The sequence below is a fragment of the Octopus bimaculoides genome, chromosome 12 (genome assembly GCF_001194135.2).
Source record: "Octopus bimaculoides isolate UCB-OBI-ISO-001 chromosome 12, ASM119413v2, whole genome shotgun sequence".
In the NCBI taxonomy this organism is placed as follows: domain Eukaryota; kingdom Metazoa; phylum Mollusca; class Cephalopoda; order Octopoda; family Octopodidae; genus Octopus; species Octopus bimaculoides.
In genome coordinates, this window is record NC_068992.1 from 4190132 (window position 1) to 4195608 (window position 5477).

At 35.4% G+C, this 5477-nt stretch overlaps 1 long non-coding RNA gene across 1 annotated transcript in view; it reads right to left on the bottom strand.

Annotated features, from left to right (window-relative positions):
• The window catches only part of LOC128249187 (uncharacterized), a 54426-nt gene extending 49317 nt beyond the window's left edge, over positions 1 to 5109 (bottom strand). Inside the window, exon 1 of the long non-coding RNA XR_008265291.1 lies at positions 4981 to 5109. This is a non-coding gene — a long non-coding RNA (uncharacterized LOC128249187). The remainder of the gene's footprint in view (positions 1 to 4980) is intronic.
• Positions 5110 to 5477: the final 368 nt, after the last annotated feature.

The following is a 5477-nucleotide window of genomic DNA, read 5'->3' on the forward strand; positions in this document are numbered from 1 at the left end:
AGTAGTAGTAGTAGTAGTAGTAGTAGTAGTAGTAGTAGTAGTAGTAGTAGTAGTAGTACAAGAAGTATCATGGGAGTTACTGAGAGGATGGGAGACAATGTACTCTATCATCTCTCTATATAGCTTCTTCATACTCCACACCGTTTGTAGGTGTTACAATATATTCACGAATATGAAGTAAATTTTCTTTTCTATTGAAGAACTTGTAAAATCACGGAAACAGTCTGGCAATATACATCTTTTCCAAACTCTATCCAGAGTTGAGAATTTTACTTCATCCGTGACTCAGCCATTTTATCCACGGCCTCCGTTATGTTGAACTTCTTCCAGAAGTTTCAAAGCGTAGGTTAATCATGCTTGCCAACTGCGTTGCTAACTTCTTTTGAAAGTTCTACCTTCAGGTTTTGTATAACTTGATCCATTGGCTTAAGCAGAGAAACTGTATTTTGTTGGATATGTTTTACTCGCATTGTTAGAAATCTCTTCAAGTGGCAGATTGCATTGTCTAATAAGAGCACTGCTTTGTTGGAATCATGTTGGGCGCGGTACCTTTCTCCAGAAGGACACACAATGTTTGTAAGCCCTCTTTGAACACCCAATCAGAGATAAATTATACAGTGCATGAATCTCAAATGGTCTGGGATTTTCGGTGAACTGCACGAGAAGGGGCTTTAATATCATATCGCCAGAAGAATAGTAAGAAGAATTTTGAATATTTCATATGCTGGTGTTGATTTTTCTTCTTGACAAATAAAAGTTCTTGTAAGTTCTTGCTTCCAGAAAAGTGCTGTTTCACGAACGCTATGTTCTCGCTCTAATATGGAACCCCCACCCTTTAACCCTGTTCTTTTTCATTCTCTTGGGATAATTACTCATAGCCTCTGTATCAGCGCTGGTAGCATCCCCAGTCATTTTCATGCCGAGAAAATACAAGCGCTCCTTACACCTTTCAAACCAGACTTAACAAGTCAAGAAAGGAGTTTCTTTAGAAATTCAACTTTTCTTTTACTGCAAATAGTCATGCAAACTTTTGGTTGTTATTTTAATTACAATCGTGGTTAACAACACATTACGTCACATCTGACATAAGTCTCTGTAATGACGAAGTTACGGATCGTATCCTGAAATTAGCGACCATACTTTTACAATTTCTGTAAGTGTGAAATCGCATAATCGGAGGTGGTGGTAACAGAGTTGTTGCTTTTACTTAGGAAATATTTTTTTCTTTAGAAAATTACTATTTGTAAATCTCACAACAAGATTTTGGCAGGAACGGGAATTTGGCAGCGAACAATTATTCTGTGCTGATGAAGGGAAACAACCCGGAAATAGCGATACACAGATATTGTTTTGAGCTGAGTGGGGGTGCTAGATTCCCTTGTTCGAAAATATAAGGACACAGATCGTGTCGTATAGCCAGCTGGAAACGATGTCTCATGGGGCTAAATTACAGCAACATTCGTCCTAAACCAGGACTGCCATGTTATATTGGCAAACAATCTTTAATCCGAAATTATTTTCTTTATTTAATATTCAGCCGATTCTTGGATGGTTAATAATATTTCTATGGCGATGGTGAATCTGTGGTGTTACACATTGGCTTCAAATTTTGGCACAAGTCCAGCAATTTCGGGGAAGGGCGTAAATCAATTACATCGACCCGATTGCGCAACTGGTACTTATTCTATCAACGCCGAAAGGATGTAAGGCAAAGTCGAACTCTGCAGAATTAGAACTATGAACGTAAAGCCGGAAAAAAATGCCGTTAAGCATTTTTCTGGCGTGCTACCGATTCTTCCAGCTCACTACCTTGTGGTATTACATCCTACACTAAACACACCACCAACGATATATACACAATATATTGAACAGTAAAACTAGACTTATCCAAAAACTAGACACATTTAATAAGTAGTACTTTTAATTTGTTTTTTATTGTATTTTTTTATTCATTGCTCTGTATTTTTATTATTTTGCACTAGTTTCGGTCAATGGCTTTCGGTCACTGTTAATATCTGCTAAACCTTATGCATAAGCAGATAAATTATACTTTTCCCATGTGACTAAAACTGTAATATAATGTAATTTTATTTGAAGTACTTTAGGAATTAACTAGTGTAAATTTCCTTAATATGATTTGTTAATTACTTAACCTTTAGGAATGTAATTATAATCGCTCTGAATATCTTATGCGACGAACACATTTTGTAGTACCTACTAATTTTGTAATCATTATTGAGTGTAATATTAAGGTGGCGAGCCGGCAGAATCGTTAGGACGTCTCTGAGTTCAAATACCGCCGAGGTCAACTTTGTGTATGTGTATGTGTGTGTGTGTGTTTCTTCCCCACTACTGTGTTCATTTGTTTGCATCCCATTGACCTAGAGATTTGGCAGAAGACCGACAGAATAAGTAGCAGAGTAAAGAAAATAAGTTTTGGGTCGATTTGTTTCGCTAAACCCTTCAAATCGGTACATCAGTAGGAACGCATTCCTTTTTCCTCCCCATTCATTCTTCTCATTCAACAACCCTTCATAATATCTTCTTCTTTTCGCTGCCAGTAAGCCGATATCATTTCGTGCACACTTGTCTCAAATAACGTCTCCATTTTCTCATCCACACTTAATGCGATATACTTCTCGTTTTGTCTCCTCACCTTACACAACATTGCTATAATCCTTACTTTCAGCTTCTCACTTTACTAAGCACACGTGACACTTATTTTTTCTACTAGTTACTTCAAATTGCATTCCCTTTGCGCCCTCCATACTTTCCAAGCCTGCTTCTTAACATTTGGGGGTCTATTTACTGTTTTAATCCTTCACCGCTTCACATTCAGTTTGGCTACGACCTTACACTAGTCCTGCATTTGGTTTGTTCTCCTCAGGATGTTGTCACGCAGGAACCTTCAATTGCTTTCTAAGTCTCTATGTCCTCCTTCTTGTCATATGTGTCAGTCTTGCTGTACATTTGGCTGATTGCTGGGTCTTTCAGCTTCCGTGGCCCCTTCCCGATTATCCTTGAGTCCATACAGCTGTTATTTTAAAACCACTACTGTTGCACAGTATGTTCTTTACTTAGGAAAGACTTGGCATTCATAACGATCTCTCTATGCCATCTTCTGATGAATATGAACATAATCTGAATTCTTTCTATGTCTGATTCATCGGTGATTTGGTAGCCTGTGTTTATCTGATTCAGCGGTGCATACACACATACGTACATACATACTTACATACGTATATATATATATATATATATATATATATATATATATACATACAAACATACAAACATACAAACATACATACATACATACATACATACATACATACATACATACATACAGGTAGTTTTCCAGATAAAAACAATTAGGCTCGGTACATATATTTACAAGGAGGAAAGAAAATACAGAGCAAAAACAGAAAGTAAAAATTACGTACATACATATCTCTTGTATAATGTTACATTATACCTTATACATTATATTATTTCCCATAACGTATTACGTCATATAATTTCATATTATATCATATTATAATACCTATACTAAAATGTATTATATGATATTATATCATATTTTACATTATAATAAATTACGCTGAATTAAGTTAGATTTCACTTCAGTTCGTTACATATTATTATTACTATATTACTTTTCTGTTACATTATAAAATATCAATATCATATAATGTTATATAATAGTATAGTATAATATAACATAGTATACTATACCATACTATTCTATATTATATTATTCCCTATATGACATTTTCACAAATAAATTCACCCGACACGGCCTATTTACTTTCTAAGGGAGATTACTCTCGATATATTCTTTAAATTAATCAGGAAATTACTTCCCTTGGATATCTATTTACTTGGCGTTATCAAGACGCTTCTGAGTTATTTCCCCTTCTCAGCGCTGGCACACCAGACGGTGTTTTTTTTTTTTTTGCATTTCTAAAGTTTCCCGGTAATTCTCAAAGAATATTGTTACTAAGACTGACAAGATACTCGCTGCTAATTTCTTAAGTAGGCGTCAAGTTTTTTACTGACTGCCATTTATTTTAGATATGTTATAGTTTTCAGCTCTGAATAGAATTAACTCTAACCTAGCGTTGAACGCTACATCCAATACGATTCGAAAGCTAATTATAGATTATTTTCAATCTATTGTCAAACAGCTATAGTAGCCCGTTATATGAACTATGTGCATACATACATACATACATACATACATACATACACACATACACACATGCATGCATATATATATATATATATATACATATACAAATATATATATACATATATATATCTGCATGTATCGTAATAATTCTGACGCAAATTACATACGATCTTTTTACTCTTCCGTTTTTCTCTCTTTTTCTATATTATTCTTTTACAACCTCTTCTCCCATTATTCTATTCTATGACTCTCTCACTATCTCTTTCTCACTCCTCCTCCCTATCTCACGTGGCTCCCACCTGACCCTCGGCCATTTTTTTTTCTTTCTCTCCATTGTAGCTGGAACAAGGAAAACGTGTTCTTCTTTGTCTTCTGTCCTAGCTTGATTTACACGTTCGCCACCACAACCTCGTTTAGGCTTAGCAGCTCTTCCTGTTTGTTTTCACTGTCTTGCTTGCCTTACTTATTTTGACCCTCCGCAAAATCCCAGATTTATTTAATTTGCTTTGCGGAGCAACTGTTTTATCAAGATAGTATATTCTTGTTACATGCTCGATATACGAGACTAGAGAAATAGCCAACACACACACACACACACACACACACACACACACACACACACACACACACACACACACACATATATTTGCCAAATGGTTTGGCAGATATCATCAGAATGTTGAGGAGTATGTTAGAGTTCATGGTATGAGAGATGTAGGAGGAACAATTAGTGGATATATTAATGCATATGGTGGTATAAGAATATGGTTAGGTAAAGATAGTCTTACATTTTAGTTGAAGTTGTGTTAGTCTTCCTGGACCGGGATGTAGGATGGGTACTATTTAAGCTCATAGTTCCGATTTTAATCAGATGCATTTCCCACGTGTTGTTTTTAGAATTGAAGTGCACGTCGTTTATTTTTAGCACCGGCGGTGTTAGTAAAGGGGAGTAACCCTAAATTTAGGTGAAAAGGGGGCTAACTCTGATCTTTTTACTATTTAATTATAATTAATTATACTTAGAAAAGGAAAATTCTTTTTTACATATTTAATTATACTTAGGAAGTGGAATGTATTACATATTTAATTATACTTAGATAATGAGTATTTATTAGCATGAAGACAAATGAGGCTACATTCATATCTTATGTTTAAAAGGTCATTACTAGCCGTTAGGATTTTGAGGCGTTCAGTTACACAGAGGTCACAGCGTCCTCCGGATTTAAACATCCCCTGGTTGCTTGGATACTTCAGATTACCCCTGAAATATTGAAGTAATCCTATC